Consider the following 18119-nt stretch of genomic DNA (forward strand, 5'->3'; position numbering starts at 1 on the left):
CTGTTTGAGCACTCTCGATATATTTGGGTGACCCTTCTAGTTTATTTCTCTCGTTACTCCTCCGTGGCTGTTTGGTTTTGGGAATTGTGTTAGCCAGCCAGAAACTCTGATGGTGTGGTGGTGAAAGTGATATTCTATTGGAATTAGCATGGCATATTCAAAGTAGGATGCTAAATGGCCACATTTTCTTTTTGGCTGCTGACAGGAAGAAGGTAAATGAAGGTGCTTTAGTTACATGCAGGGCCACTGGATTTATGTGGCAGGAAAATACTAAATTATGAGGCAGGTAGACCAATTTATGTGGCAAGAAAAGTCCAGTTATGAATTTACAATGCCCAATTGCTCTAACTCAAGCAAATGCAAGACCCATTGCATTGCAAATACTTGTTACTTTTCTGTTTTCGAAAGACAAATATACTGAAATCAATGAAATACTTGAATTTACAGCAGGTCTTGTGGCATGACCCCCTCATGTTTCCCAAACCTCTTATACTAGAGGAAAGTGGAGATTTCTTACCTCTTCTGCCAGAGGAAAGTGGACATTTCTTACTCCTTCTGCAGGAAGTGTGGCATTCTGCACAATTTAGAGTGAAAATTGGGATTTGGCATTTAGTGCTCACCGAGGAAGCCTATCTGGCAGTCCTTAAGGCAGTGGCGTAACAAAACTGGAGTGGGGGCACCTGCAAAAAGCATGGAGGGGGCCCATGGTGCTGTGCTGAGGGTGCCCCCTGGAGCTCAGGGGTCCCCTCCCGCACCGCTGGGGCTGTGGGGCCCTTTGATACACCCCTGTCCTTATGGATAATCAGGTAGTAGTTTAAATTACATGTAGTTCAAATCAAATAGTTTGAAGAACATTTAGCGAAAAAACGAACTGAGAAGGGGCACACGTTTGAAAGTCCAAAGAGCAGCAGGTTTTTGTGTTGGGGCCAGGGTAAAATTGAAAATGAGAGTTAGGTTTAGGAGTCCATTTAGGCAGCGCTTGAAGTGCACAAAAAAAAGTATGGAAGCTGTGATCCTGGGTACAATGAGTGCAGAGTCAGCAAGATTGGGATCAGAGACAAATAAAATATTCTGTCCATTTTTTGTTGGGCTTTCACTTACAACCAAAATGCTTCTTAAATGTGTTAGTGGAAAGTGTATTTTCCTTGTAGGCCAGCTTGGTTGGTTAATAGGCTTTCACAAAATGTGCAAAAATATTTTAGTTAAATGTTTACAGTGCATTCATAATTTTTTTTTAGAAATACACTAATATCTTTTCATAGGCTTACATTAAAAAAGCAAATTCCAGATTTTATCAATTAAAGTCTCTACTGCCTCCGACCAAGCCTTCCGATTTGCCAATTTACCAATTGCCCACATTTCATTTTTTTCAGGTAGCTGGCACCCTGGATAGAAGGCTTGTTCTTTTAGGGTCAAGCCTGTGAGTGCATGGGCTAGCGCATGCGTCTCTGTTGTGTACAGTAAAGGGCTTGGAGCCCACCTGTCGCTCACCATTTTTTGGCTTGCATGGCACTCTTATTTACAGCCTTGTAATTGGGCACTGGAGGGCAAGCTTCATTTCCGTTCCTCTGTGTGGAGCAGGTACCAAGCACTGATTGAGTCAACTTAATCAGTGCCCGTCCACTGCTCTCAGCGTGATTGAGGTACTATTTTGTTCTTTTTAACTTTTAGTGCCCTGCAAACAGAAGTCTTGTGACTGGCAAAAACGTACCCAGTAGGACAAACAAAATTGCAAACTTTTATTTTTTATAGCTAACTTTCTTTTGCGAGGTCATCTTTTATTTTTGCACTCATGTCTTTTTTTGGTTTTGCTCATGGGTGCTGTTCTCAAAAGATGACGATTAGCTTGTTCTAAATATTACAATGCAACATTTCTTGATTATGTGTAATTTCTGAAATTATGCTTTGACACTTAATCATACAGTACACCTCAATCCACTCACTCCAATCCGCTCCACTCTAATCCACCCCACCTCACCCCACACCAGTCAACCCCACTCCAGTTCAAACCACACAACCCAATCCAATCCACTCCAAAAGAAGACAGTCTGCCCCACTTCAATCCAAAACAATCTTCCCACTCCAATTTGTGCCGCTCCAATCCAAAACAATTTGCTGTACTCCAATCCAAAACAATATGCCCCACTCCCATCTACCCCTCTCCAATCCAGAACAATCTGCCCCACTCAAATCTGCGCCAATCCAAAACAATTTGCCCCACTGCAATCTACTGAACTCCAATCCTAAACAATCTTCCCCACTGCAATCCAAAACAATATGCCCCACTCCAATGTGCCCCAGTCCAAAATGATCTACCTTACTGTAATCTGCCGCACTTCAATCCAAAACAAACTGCCCCACTCCAATTCAAAACATTCTACCCTACTCCAGTCCATTTCAATACATTGTTAGACCTGCTCCAGCGCCCCCCGGACGTGCTGCCCCCGCCTCTTTAGCGAAGCGAGCCACATCTGGATTTTGTACTAGTAAAATGTAAAAAACTTTCAGGGCCATCCTCCTTTCCTAGGTCTTTCTTCTTTTGTACCCCTCTCACATACCCCAACGATCGCTCTTTCCTCAAATATCGCTCTTTCATCTCCCAAGTTATCTTTTTACATCACATATTTCATCTCTGTGCCTTGTCTTATATCTTCTTCCCCACCTTATTTCCCTTTGTCTGTTCCTGCCAATTCACACTGTCTTCTGTTTTTTTTTCCTCCATCACACTGCGCAGAAGATAATCTGCACCCAAGATTCCTAAAAGCGCTCATACCGTGCAGTTTCATGATTTTCCTGTTTTTTCAGTAGCTACTTATTTAAATGATGGCATCACTAACCATTTCAACATTTGGTTCATACTTTTTTGTTCAGAACCTTTCTTTTTTGAGGTTACAGCCTTAAAATGTTTGAATGTTAACTTCGACACCCACTTTTCCTTTTGCTGAAATGCAATTGTTACATGTTACGGTATCTCACTGAGAAATACATTTGATTTTATGCACAAGGCAACACTACGTTAGCAATGCTTGTCAAAGAAAATGCACACATTGATACTGAAGCAAAAAGATAAACTAAAAAAAGTAATGAGAGCCATATTACAGCCCCTGGTACATAACTAAAATAATTTTCTAACGAAATGTTGATGCAAGACTGCTGGGCTGTTCTGATTGATAATCACAGAAATTTCATGTCACTTTTGTAAGAAATGAGTTAGGGGCGTTCAGTGTAATTTGTTGGGATGTAAAATCCTTAGAGCTGTGTAGGTGGGCAGTTAAATAAATCTTACAGGGCAGTTGTAAAAACATGTTGGGAACAATAAACTTTAAAAGAATCATTCTTCTCTAGAGACCGGTGTGTTTAAATGATAGAGGGATTCACCACGCCAGAGCCCTACAGATACTAGATTGCTCAGATACACCTGTGTCCAACCCTAGGATTTTCCCAGGGTCACATGTGGGCGTGGTCTTAGATTTGTGGGTGCAAATCCAGGGCAATGGGCGCATTTCTAGGCTTTCTGGCCATATAGGATTATAATACCTTCATCAACTTTACCCCAATTGTTTTCAGGGAAGAAAATGGAAGTACTTCTGAGACCGGGCTCACATCCTCCCCACCTGCCAAAAAAAGTAACATAATAGGGAGCAACGGCCAATAGGCTAAGGGAGACGCAGGTCATAAAAGTTTGGGAACCACTGTACTAAACTCTACTCTTCTCTATGACACTCTACTACTCCTACTCCACTCTACGACACTCCAGCAAATCCACTCTACGACACTCTACTCCCCCAATCCACTCTGACACTCCACACCACTAAGATTAAGCCGTGCTGAACAGCAGTCGCACTGGTGTACAACATGGCAAAACACATTGCTAAAGCCAACAGCTCTTGTATAAGCAAGACCTATTGGCTTTGCCAATGCTTGTTTCTTTAGTTGTCTGTCCCTTGTGTGGCTTGATGGTAGAAGATTCCTGACTCCCCTTTCCACCTTCTGCAGCTTAGCTGTTCAGGGAGGGTTGTTTTTTAATGAAAAGTATAAGAACTGTTTTGAACAAATTAATGACGTTTGGGAACATCGTTCCCACATTCCCTGCCCACCTCAATCTCTGCATTTAGGGATGCACTGTGGGTTAGGCTTAGAGTTACCATTAGGGTGAGTGTTAGGATTCTGTTGAGGAACAGAATTAAAATTAAGCACACAGTGAGGTTTCCAGAATGGTTTAGGGTTAGAGAAGGAGTAAGAATATGTGGAGGGGATAGTGTTAAGGTTAGGGAAATGTCAGGGTTAAGATTAAGGGTGAGGAAAGTTAAAGGAAAAATTAAATCAGATATTTAGGCCTATATTTACTATTGTTCAGGCAACTTAGTGCTGAGTGAAAAATTGTAGCACTGCATTGCCCACACAAGGAAAAGTTGTGCAGCGGCAAATCAACAGAGTCCTGCAGTGATGATATTGTCGGTGGCACTTGTTCAAAAGAAGGCCAGGTTAGCATGTTGGTTAGCATGCGGTACGGTGCAAGGGGAAGCAGGCGCAGCTCCCCCGCAATGGGGAAATAGCTTCATCCCACTGGCTATGAGCCAGCAGCTGAAAAATAGAACAATATTTCATTATTGTTTTATTTTTCATCTATTGGCTCAACAGGCAGCATGTGCGGGGAGGGGTAGAGCTGGGCGGTGGGAGGGTGGAGGAGGAGTGGGGTGGAGAGCACTAAGTGCGCAGGTCAGTTGGCCAGCTGTCTTAGGCTGGCCAAACTGACATGCGCACTTATGTTTCTCCAACCCGGCTGTGTTGCACATCCAAGTTGGAGAAACTGCACAGACTCCAGTGTACTGTCTGCACGGCAGACCAAGCAGCACCAGGATTGCGTGGGGAGCCTGTGCTGGTCTCGCAGGGACTGCTGGGACACCATCAGGAGAGAAGAGCAGCAAGGTGGAAGTGCTGGGAATGGCAAGTTCGTTTTTATTGCTTTTTTTATTATTTAAGTATTTCCCCCATCCCCGCCCTTCAGATTTTGGGGCAGCAACCGCTGGGGTGAAGCATCGGTATCTTTCCTGGAACTCATACATGAGGTGCACCCTCGAGTACACATTGCTACACAATGACAACCGTGAAAGGGTAAGCCAAGTAAAATATGTACCTTTGCTTAACTTACATGGTACATGTGGGAATATCATGTGACATTCCGTTATTTCGTTGCTTGCTCCTTGTCTAATTTTGCATTAGGATTCCACACAAAGCTAGATTCTGCTACTTTTGTTGAATGACTGTCTCCGATCCTATGTCCCTGAGCAGTGGTGCCTCCGCCCCATAAGCATACCTTATGGCTCTGATCCTATGAAACGCAGGATATTTTTAGCACAATGGCTGTGTTAATTTTCGGCTATACATATCTTTCACCAGTAACAGTTAATCGCATATATTGATTTCACGGCTTTTCCTCACACAAGCACAAACATGCCAAGTCAAAGGATTATTTTATTTTAAATCGATAAACTATAGTAAATTTGAACCACGGCGTAAATTTGGATTCAGATCAGATGATTCAATTATTGCCCACGTTCTCACAATTTAGAAGTTTCAAACCTTCTGCAAAAGAATCTTTTGTTTCTCGCTGACTCATCCGAACTCTTCTCACCTAATCGTCACGGACGAGTCGGCTCCACCGCTTAGGTGGCTCCCTGGGCACAGGAAGTGGTTAAGGGCTTTTCCCAGCAGATGGGATACTCTTTTTCCATTGCCGCCCCCGTGTTGTCTGTTTTTCGCACTGGTTGTACGAGAACTGATAAAATATTCACGAGTCCTCGCTGCTAAGTGACGGGGCTTAAGGATCGTTTCATGAATATTAAACAAGAAAGTGACGTTCTGTCACTCGATGGTCACAGAGGTATCCCCGGTACCCGGGTGTTGGCTGGGTTAAATTTGGCGACGAGCCTTCTAGTACGAGCTGGTATTCACCTGACCTTTTTCTCGGATGTAGAACCATCACAAGGTACGTTGGCACCCTCAGCACACGTTAGCCCCCTCCTTTTATCAGCTACACTTGTAGCTTAACTGCTGAGCAAAGGGTTCATAAGTGGCACTCCACCACAGGGGCCGCCATTCAACATCAGTAGGCACGCGCATGCACATCTCTCTCTCTCTCTCTCTCTCTCTCTCTCTCTCTCTCTCTCTCTCATATGAATGAGCAAAACACAGGCCTATAAGTGTTTTATCTTGTCACATTTGTTGTGCCTTCAAAGACAGAGTTCAAATGGCTGGCTATCTTTTGACAAATTGCTGCTTATTCTTTTAACACGGAGGCAGGCTTGGATTGGCAATGCAGGCAACCGGACATGGGCCTGTGGCCAAGGCCAGTTGGTGGGCCGTTATTTTGGTGACAAAGCAGTCCAGTCAGCCAGGACAGTCCTGGTCTGCAGTGCTATTACAGCCTTTGCATACATATATATATATATACACTGACGTCATCTAGATGGAGTTCTGCTATGGAGCACTTTACACGCTTTGACTATGAGCCCTGAAGAAGTCAGATAGGACGAAACGCGTTGGCTATGGATTATTTATTTTCAACCTGGATTAATTAAGAACAGTGATTTTAGCAAGACTTGATTGTTGAATTATGTGATTTGTGACTCAATTTAAAAATATGGGACAATAACCTTTCGGATACCAATAGATACTTCGATGTTCCGGGTGTCCTTTTCAATATATAGACACTGAGCCTGACTCGGGTCAGGCCGGCTAATTGTCAGAGGCAGAGTGACAATGGAGTGCTCTATCACACCATGAAGTGTGCCTGCCACTTGGCTTCATCCAGGTGCCACAGAGACCTCAAGGAGCTCTTGATGGAAAGCCATTAGTACTCCCTTTACAGAGGAATGGGGGAAGGAAGGAGGACTAGGGAATTACGGCGGTGGAGGGCTGTTGAGGGCCAGCAAGGGAGCTCCTCAAGTTGTGTCTCCCCCGCTCATGGAACAGATACATTAGTCTCTGTTGTTCTCCTTTGCCTGGCAGATAGCAATTTTTGCAGTTAACTGGGAGAGTATGTGCCCTTAACCGATTTTGAAATGGAGGAACTGAGTTTGACTTCTGGCATCAGCTCAACATCCTGTGTTTCTGGGCAAATCACTTCACATCCCTACCTAAAATAAAAATGAATTTGATCTTGTGCAATGTAACTGCTGCTCATGCAAATTGCTTCAGTGCATTTGGGCTGAGTTCACACTATATACAACTACAAAAAATGACTATTTTTTGAGTGCCTGGGCCTAATTGTGAGTCCAATCCAACCCTGCATGGATGTTGGTGTTTGTATTTTATTCTGTGTCTGCAAATTTTGAAGGTTTTGTAAAGGGAGCTATGAGACTATAGTTTTAGGATACAGGGTATGTGAAAGATAAGGCTGCAGGATATCAATTTTATTTAAACACATAACAACATTTAAGTACCTGTAAATGAACTGCATAAATATTTAAAAATGTATCAGCCCTTAGAAAAGCACATATGAGGCACATCAATTTTTTGTAATTCTGAAGTGTGATAGAAACAAAGATTTTATTAAGATCAAAACAAGTCAAGACACTTTACTCAGTGATGTGCAAAGGATAAATATTCGATGAAACCCAATTTCCACACATTATAGTTTGTGCAGTACAAAGTTGTATCAGTAAAAATGTATGTCTTTTCAAATTTAGTGGCCAATATAATGGAAAATGTACTGTCTGTAAAGACAGTGGGCTACCACACCATGTTTTAGTAATACATTTGCAACAGTGCGCACCAAAATGCACCTCCAGCTACATACTACATCCTTATCACTTTTTTGCCGAATGGACATGACACATTTGCTACACTTGTCCATCGAGTGATGCTTGCATTTTTCACATTTACTATGACTTCAGTTACATAACATTAATGGCATCACCCTCCACTCTGAAGACTGTTCTATCACCACTGCATTCACCTGCCATAGGAACGCAACCATGTGCAGTATTAGCATAACTTGTGTATTTGTATAGTGCACATTCACCCTAAAAAGTTGTCTTGGCGCTAATAATGTATTTTTTTGTGTTACACAATACCTAACATGCATTTTTAAGGTCAAATTTGCGAGTGCATGCGCTAGCGCATGCGTCTCAGATGGAAGACTCTCTTGTTTAAAAAAAAAAGGGCTTGGAGCCCCCCCTTGCTTACCATTTGTTGGCATCAATGCCCTTCTTCTTTGCAGCCTTCTAATTGACCAACGAACTGCAAATGTCACATCCGTTCCCTACAGTAGAGCAGGGATCAAGCACAGATTAATTCAACTTAATCTGTGTCCTTCCGCTGCTCCCGACATGAGTGAGGTACTATTTCTTCCCTTCTACCAGTCCCACGCCTGGTGCTCCTGCCATGGCACTTGCGCTTAGAACTTCAAATAATAGTGGAGTCTTACAGGCACTATCAGTCTTATGGTTTATAAATCTGTCCCTCTACATAATGCCCACCACAATACATCTTCCACAGGAAATTGAGCCACAATTACATCCTTTGCTGACAGAGTGTGAATTAATGCATTAAGTGGAAGCGCATTAAAAATTGATATTTAAAATATATATATATGTTATATAGTGGTAACTCAACAGCATTGGAGTGCTGTGCACGAGTACCACTTACATTACACGAAGACACATTCATTTTCGTTTTTTTGTATGGGGAGATTGAGTGATTTGTCCAGAATCAGAGGCATGTTGAAGCGATGCCAAATCTCAAACCCGGTTCCGCACTTTCAGAGACTGCAGCCCTGCCCATTAACCCAAATCCTCTCTCCTGAGGTTATGAATGAGTTTGAAATATACAATGTGTGATCAGAGAGGCCAGTGTGCCGTCTGCGTCTGATCGCAAGCAAAATGAAACCTGTGTTGCCAAGGCTGACTTGACAGCTAGCTCTCCCACAGGAGCATGAAGTGTCCAGTCCAAAGGCAGCCTGGCTGTAGTCACGCAAAAAAAACACTTTCAAGCTAACCAAATTATATTTTTTTTAGTTAGCACACTTTTTTTTATTTACTGATCCAAATTGTCTCTGCCGTCTTGTTTTTCTCAGCTGAGCCTTTCAGCCCAATTCCAGCTCTTTACGCTCTGTGCCATAACTACAATAGGGAACTACTGGAAGGATGATTATATTTAATGAAATATTGTTTTTGTTTGAGATTGTTTTTTATTTTTTATTTTTTCTTTCGCAAGTAAAAATAGGAGTTTACATCTAAATGCAGTCAGATTACAGTGATTATGACAATGAGGCATGCGGTACTTGGTGGTCTTGAGTAGAATTCCTCGGGAAGATGCAGTAGGCAGTAAGGAGTGTCGCCACACATCCAAATACCATCTACTACATGAACTCCAGAGTATTTCAGCCAGGTTCACCTGTACCATCTTGTGTGCATACATTGTAATACATTTCTCTCCATCTCATCTCCCAATCTTGGTCAGCTCGTACCATAGTCCTGCACATTTGTTCTTCCAGGATGCGTTCAATTATACCTTTGTACCTTAGTTCTAATATTGAGCCCATGCCTTGTTTCCAGTGGATTGCTATATGTCGTTTGGACAGATGTGCCCCAGTGTAGTCGGATGCGATTGCTTGTATTTCCTCATTGGATAAGGGTGTACATTTTTTCGCCCACAATAATGTAACCATCCTACACAATCAAATCATATTAAGTAAGTCAGCTTCATCAGATTTACAGGCAGACATAGCTGGATATATTTTTGCAGCATGACAGGAGTGAAGCTATACAATGGAGATATTTAAAATAGATGAGGCAGAAATGGGGATTTTGACTTCTTTTGAACGTAATACATTAACCTATTCCAGTTGGCACCCTTTAACAGTGCTCTACAGTCTCTGGCCCATTTAGATTTGATCTATAATTCTTGCGTCTCCGCATAATGGCTTGTATAAAGTGAAGAAGGGTCAGCCCCTCTGAATCAAAGGTGGTAGGTTTAGTAGGGTACATGATTCCAGCAGCCTTTCAGAGAAACCTTCCCACGTGGTGGGAGTCGATCTAGGCAGTCTGGCTATAGTAGTAAATGTACTCTCTGTAAAAATGTAGGAGTGTGACACTTGTCATGAAATTGAATTTAGGAAACTTATGGAGAGAGGGACAATCCTTTAGCCTCAGAGTCCCCACTCAATGAAAGGGCCATGTGGAACAATGCCTCCACTTCAGAACCTCATTCTAATACATCTAGCAGTCCCTTGGAGCCAAGGTGCCTCATAGGATGGGGGGGGGGGGGGGGGTGCACCTGCGCACGCCTGCCAGACTGGTTTGCTAAAGACATCTTGGGGACATTCAGAAAGCTGACTTATGAATGCATTCTACTTGTTGCTTACCATTGGCTTTGTGGTTTGTAACACTTATTTTCTGGCTTTCTATTTTCTGGCTTTCTTTGTTTTAGCCTGTTCAGGTTGAGTTTATCCCTCCCTTTGCCCAAACCTTATTTACAGTATCTTTCCAAGTGCTTCCTTTATGTAAACAATCCTTTAAATCTTGTTCTTATCTTGTCACATTTGCTGTGCATTTAAAGACAGAGGTCAATTGTCAGGCTCCGTCTTCAAGAAGCGTGGTGTTCACTTTTGTTTCTCTGACTTCAAAATGAAAGGATTAATGTGGCAATCAGGCTGGATACTGGGCGTAGTTCTAAAGTGTGGTGGAAACATATTTTAATACCATCAAAACAAATCAATACAGCAGGTGATGACATATCCACACATTATACTTTGTGCTTCGCATACTTTTATCAGTAAAACTGTATGTCTGTACAAATGTAATGGTCATTGCAATTGAAGATGTGCTGTCTATAATGGCAGTGTGTTACCACACCATGCTTACTCCACTTTACCCACTCCACTCTATTCAGCACCACTCCATGCCACTGCACTTCACTCTGCACCAGTAACCCACTCCACTCTGTGACACTCCACATGGCATCACTGCACTCTACACCATTCATCTCTACACCACTTCACACCTTTCTAGTCTGCACCACTCTGTCAATGCACTCAACCACACTCTAATGTACTATGAACCCAGGCACCCTCCAATACTACACTCTAAACTACTCCACTCTACACCACTTCTTTATGCCACTCCACAACCCTGCACTCAGACACTGCACCCTATGCCACTGCACTCTACGCTAATGTTCTCTACTCTGTACCACTCCAGTATGCACCAGTGCACTCTATGCCATACGCACTACACTACTCAAATCTACTCTGCACCACTGCACTCTACGGTGCTGTACTCTATGCCATTACACTCTACCCTGCACCACTCTACTCTACTGTGCACCATTCCACTGTACACCACTTCACTCTACTCTAAAACAATCTACTCTGCACCACTCCACTCTATGCCACTACAGTCTACACTGCACGACTCCACTCTGCGCCACTCTATGCCAGTATACTTTACACAGGTGCATTCTACTCTAACCACTGCACTCTATGCCAATGCACTCTACACCACTTTACTAAAAAACAGTGCACTCTATGCCACTGCCCTTTACACCATTTTACACAACACCACTGCACTCAATGCCACTGTGTTCTACTCTTCCCCAATGTACTCTACGCCACTGCTCTTTTTGCCACTCTACACTGCACCACTCTGCACCAATGCACTCTACGGCAATGTACTCTATGCCAATCTACTATACACCACTCCTATATGACAGTCTACTCTGCAGCGCTGCACTCTCTACCACTGAACTCTGCTCCACTCTATGCCACTGGACTGTATGCCACTGCTACCTTCTATGCATCTCTCTATGCCACTCTACTCTGCATCACTCCACTCTATGCCACTGCACTCCACCCTGCACTACTCCACTTTGCACCACTCCACTCTATGCCCATGCACTCTTTGCCAATCCACTCTAAGCCACTCTAATCTACTTTGCACCACTGCACTCTACAATAATGCAATCTAATCTATGCTACTGCACTCTACTCTGCTTCACTTCACTCTGAAACAATCTACTCTATGCCACTGCCCTCTACTCCACTGTATTCCACTCTGTACTATTCTATTCTACGCCACACCTTTCTGCACCACTGCACTCTACACCCATGCACTCTACCCCACTGCACTCAAATGCTCTACTCTGCAAGACTGTACTCTCCACCACTGAACTCTATGCTACTCTGCACCACTGTACTTTACTCTACACCACTCATCTCTACACCAATGCACTCTGCTCCACAACACTCTATGCCGCTCTATTCTACTCTGCATCTCTGAACTCTATGCCACTGTACTTTCCACAACTACGCCAATGCAGTCTATGCCACTCTACTCTTCACCTCTGCACTCTATCCTACACCACTCCACTTTAACCTTCTCCATGTCACTCTACTGTGAAACAGTCTAGTCTATGCCACTGCACTCTGCACCACTCTCCTCCACCCTGCACCACTCCACCCTACACCATTGCACTCTACACCAATACACTCTGTACCACTTTACTCAAAACCAATGCACTCTAAGCTACTGCACCTTATGCCAATCTACTCTACACCAATGTGCTTTATGCTACTTCACTCTAAGCCACTCTACAACACCCCATTCTATGACGCTCTACTCCATTAAACTCTACTCCACTCTACTCCACTCTATGACACTACTCCACAGTGACGCTCTACACTACTCACTCTACACCATTCCATGCCACTTTACTCTACACACTACTCAACTCTACTCCACTCCTCCACACCCCTCCAGGACTCCATTCTACGCCTCTCCAAGCCACACTATGCTACTCCACTCTGACAGCCTATGCCTATCCACACCACCATATGCTATTCCACTCTACTACACCACTACACTCTATGCCACTCTACTCTATGACAATCTACTCCAACCACACCACTTTGCAACATTCTATTCCACTCTGCGCAATTCCCTCTATGCCACTCCATGCCACTTTACTCCACTTGGTTCTGTGACACACTACTCAACTCTACTCCACCCCAGTTCTACACTCCAGTACTGCATTATGCACCACTCCTCTCCACTGACACCTATGCCAATCCACTCTACACCACTCTATGCCATTCCACTCTACGACAATCTACACCAATACACTCTACTCGACTCTATGCAGTACCCTCTGTTCCATTCCACTCTGCTCTACACCGCTCTACAACACTCTATGCCACTCCATTCTATAACACTGTACTCCAGTCTGACACGCTACTACACTCTAATCCACTCTACCCCCTTCCACTCTACGACACTCTAGTCCTTCCATGACACCCTTCAACACAATGCATCTCCACTCTATTCTATGGCACTTTTATTCATCCCACTCCACCTCTACTTTACACCACCCCACGACTCTCTATGCCACTCCTTAGCACCCCACTTTACTCCACGACTCTCTACTTTATGCCACTCCACGCCACTTTCCTTTACACCACTAACTTTTAGCCATGCTGAAATATGCTCCCGGCCCAGCAGCGTCGCCATACGCTTGGTCCTCCTGATGGCGGAGTGCCCCGTGCAAGCACTCTGGGCCACGTTTGCGCTATACTAGAACTTCAACAAAACAAAAAAAGCTTGTGAGGATTGAAAGCTCAGTGGAGCGTCCATAGTTTGAACCCAAGTCTGTCAGAGTCATATGCAGATCTTGCAATGGATGCGTTAGTCCTCTCAGCCATCATACCAGGCAGTTCTGGCATCAAAGCTTTATAATCTGAATCAAAACTGACATGCAATGGAAATTTTTGAACCCTTTGAGAAGTCACCACAGATTATCAAAGGTACCTCCAAGCCACAACAAGGGCAGAGTGTGCACTATACAAATGCAAGTGAAAGATAATCTGGATGACTACCTGTGGGGTTAACGCCTAGATCCAGGCATAGGAGAGGTTTCACCGGAAGAGATAGGTTCCATCTTGTGGTTGGTCTAGTTGCAGCTCAGCAGACGGTGAACAGCGGTGTGCCCCTGCCATCAAGGGAGACCAATAAATGCAGTGGTATAGCCAGTGTGTCATGGGTCCCAGTGCAAGGATGGAATGGAGTTCCTAGCTGCTGTTTGAATTATAAAATACAGCATTAATCAGGGCTTAAAGGGGGCCCCCAGGCCTCTGTGCCCTGGTGCCACCGCACCTGCTGCACCAATGCCATTTGCGCCCTTAAATAGCTGCTGGGAGGCCCCTTGAATAAACAATTTAAGTCTATCTTCCTAGACAGCAATGGTGTCCAGTGTAGCTCCAGGAGAGCTCCATTCTAGATTTTCAGGATAACCACAGACAATGTAAATGCTTTCTATTGAAATTATTCATATGGAAACTTCTCTTGATGTACAGCATGAAAATTCAGCATGGATCCAGCCTTCCTGACTCTATGTTGGACATCCTTGTTCTGGAGCTAAGGAAGGCTCTTCAGCACTGAAAGGCATTCTGTGTTTTTTCTTGCGAACACCTGACCAATCTCAATAACCAACATTTAACCATTAAATTAGCCACCAACCTTGGGTTAGGGAGTAGCGTTCTACTCTTCAATGCCTCATTAGGTGTAGGAAGCTATATAAATGCAATTACAATTCAGGAAATATGAAAATATTCATAAGGCACAAAATTCTACTCTACATGATTCCACACTGATGGTGGTTCTTAATGCATTTATTCAGGTTTTCCTACTGTATAAACTTGCCACTGGTAGGCAGCTCCGGAGTAGTTTTGTTGCATGGCACATTGAAAGAATACACAGTATAGGGCGGGCTGTGGAAGAACCTTTTTTAGAGAGGGTAGGGCATGTGGGGATGTCACGCTCTTGCCACACACTGTTTGGGATTGAGAGCTAGAGATGCTCATCTGTTTCAACAGGTTTAGTGGCTTCAGTAAAGAGCTGTGTTTTAAGTTTTCTGTGGAAGATAAGGGTTAGTGCGCAAATAATACATATGTTTTTAAGTATTACGCAAGGGGTGTACAATAATGGTCCAGGAGTTTCGAATCCATGCCAATTTTTTAAGATATCCACCTGAGATAAATTTCCAAACAGAAAAATTAAACCGGGAGCATGGTTCAGAGACCTGAACCTTTACTGTTGTCTTCAGACCCAACGTTCCTGCCTTCTGTATTTAGTAAATAAGAGTACCAGAAATTGGGTAGTCATAGCATGTTATTTACAGTTGGTGAGAAAAGGTAGGTATTTAATACTATATAAGAACATACTATAATTGTTATTAACTCCCTGTGTATATTGCTGGGTGCTGGACAGCCAACCAGCTTGCTCCTTTTATCACATAAATATTACAAATATAGGTCCATTTAGGGAGGACTGTGTAATTGCCAGCTCCCTGCTCAGCTGCCATTCCCTGGAGTGTTTTTTTTTCATTTTCGCTTGACTCGTCAGCGTCACGTTGGCTCACCAGTGACTGGTGAATCAGACTCCCCGTCAGCAAGGTCGAAACCCTTTCCTCTGCACCACTGCAACAGGTCAGCTCAGTCTTTTCTCTCTGCCTTAGTGTGACAGACCCTCCTCTTCTTCCACTGCCATACTCATTTAGGATGACTCACTTAAATAGCACTAAGGTGATGGATGATCATGCTTCAATCAGTGGCGGATCCTCTGTTAGGGCAGAGGAGCTTCGCCATCCCGCCAGCAGCGGCAGCTGCAAAATCTTTAAAAGAAAATGATAATAAACTTGTTTATTATCGTTTTCTTTTAAAGGAGCCGGGCCACGGGGTGACGAGCAGTGAGGGGGAGTGCACAGCACTCCCACTCCAAGCGCATGTGTGTTTGGCCAGCCGTCTTGGGCAGGCCAAACACACATGCGCAGTAGGCTCTCTCCAGCCCAGAAACACAGTTGCCGGGCTGGAGAGAGCATGCACAGGCTCCCAGTCTTCCTGGGATCTCCCTGGCTGGGTGCTCCCAGCCAATCCTAACGCTGCTCTGAGCAGCGCCAGGATTGGCCACAGGGCAGGCTAGGAGCTTGTGCCTGCAGCGAGCAGAGGAGTGGCGGGTCGTCGAAGGTAAGTGTTTTTTTATTTATTTAATAAATGTAAGGTTTATTTCCACCCCTCCTGCGCACACCGCCCTGCCCCACCCCTTCTGCCCCCTGCAAGTCACTCCTGGCTTCAATCAATCTAAACCTTTGGTATTTATTCTCAGTGTTTAACTGTGTTGTCTTCTAGTTTGTATGTGTCATTATAGATATAAACCAAGCACAGCCAAAAATGGATCTTAGCCCTGTACCAAAGGAGTACCCTAGCCTAAACTGCTATGCTGCATCTTTTCTGACCGCCATTACCCACAACAACCTTAGACAGGTTTTGGCCTTGTTCAGTCTCATCAGTGAGGCCCAGCTTGACCTTCTTGGTTATCTTATAGGTATTTGTATTGCATACATTCTGCCATTGGGCTGTCCTTGTGGCGCCTTCAGTAGTCTGGAGGCGATCCCCTTAAATCATAGGCTGCCATTGCAGGAAAGAGCCTTATTAAGCCTGTGAAAATGTGTTTTAGAGCATAAGAGTTGAGGCTGGTGGCCTTTGCAGATTGCTTAGGCAACTTCCATGTGTGTAGGTAATGGCACTGCAAGATCGGGACCTATTTCTGGGCCTAGCCGTTCTCCGATAGTCAGTGCTAAACATGAAGGTGAAGGTAAGTGTTCTGAGTGAATTTTATTCCATTGTTCTTAGCTCGTCGTAGTTAGGCCTTTACAGAAATGAACAATCATGGAAAGACCAGCCCAACATGTCTGCTTGAAAAGGGGAGAAAAAACACAGAAGACATGATTTAGCTTCGTAGGTCCTCCTCAGTGAGGTGCAGCTCATGTTCCTATGTCACAGGGAGTCAGAGCCCTAATCAAGAATCACTCAATTGACAGGACTAAGTGATGGTCAGAGGCGTAGCTCCAGGTGTGTGTTTGGAATACTACACCCCCTTTAAAAAATGTATTCTGTAGTAAATGGTTGGGTGCAAATGCTTTCAGTCGGGTAATGTGAAGTTTCTGTCGGATTTTAGCTGAGACTTTTATATGTCTATAGTGACACTCTCGCTTCTAATTTTTGAAGGCCTTAAAAAATGTTGGTTAGTTTGAAAAATATTGCTTTTTAAGTACCCCTCCACACTTCTCTCTTTTTCCACTGCACCTCATGTCCTGCTTCTCATATAATGTGTTTTTACAAGATTTCCCAGCGTAATTTTTGCGAAATCTGAAACTCGCACCCCGCCCAGTCATACTGACCAATCTACGCCCCTGGAGGGGGGTGGAAATCTTTGCAGTAACATGAACCAGACAGTTGTGATTATTTCAAGTGTGTTCAGTTTCATCGAATTAAGCTTATGTGTTACTACAGACAATCGCCATCCACATGCAAATTAGTGTTGCCCTAAAAGGGACAATGGAGTCCCCACTGAGTAGTAACTCACCCATCAAACATGTTTCAGCCTTGCTGGGTCTTTTTAATGATGTGCAACATTGAGTCTAGTCGTAAGCAAACTGGGGCTCCATGTCTGAACATATTCAAACCAATTATAGTGACTCATTAAACAGCATAAAAGTTATAGGGGAAATGCTCGACATTTTTAGCTACTCGTGCAGATCAAACTTTCCCCATCCTAAAACAGAGTGCAGCCCATGCAGCCTGGCCACACCTCCTCTGGGGAATTAATCAGATAACCCCAAACTAGACTAACTTCAGCCTTGTTAGAGCTCATGAGTAAGGTATAGCATCTATGGCCCAGTGAGCTCTAGGCCCTCCTACGCAGGTGTCAGCAACACACAGGGTGACTCAGCACAAAAGTGATTAAGTGCATTTCTGAATTGATCTGAATCAGCGCAAAGCATTGTGGACATGTTTCATAGCTCCTATTCAAATCACTGTTGCCCTACACTGAATAAGGGAACCAGCTTGAATTGCTAAGTCTTGTTCAATATATGTTTGAGATTCACTGTGAGAAGCAGCTATAGCCCCTATTTGACAGACAGGTCTGGGCATACATACACCACAGAGGGCAGATCAGACAACACAAACGTGATGGATGGAGAAAATATGCCCCATTTGAAATCACTGTGGGTCCATTCCATGAAGTCATTTTTTGGCTTCTTTCTTTCTCGCCATTTTGGTAACC

This window comes from Pleurodeles waltl, chromosome 4_2 (assembly GCF_031143425.1).
Source record: "Pleurodeles waltl isolate 20211129_DDA chromosome 4_2, aPleWal1.hap1.20221129, whole genome shotgun sequence".
Classification (NCBI taxonomy): domain Eukaryota; kingdom Metazoa; phylum Chordata; class Amphibia; order Caudata; family Salamandridae; genus Pleurodeles; species Pleurodeles waltl.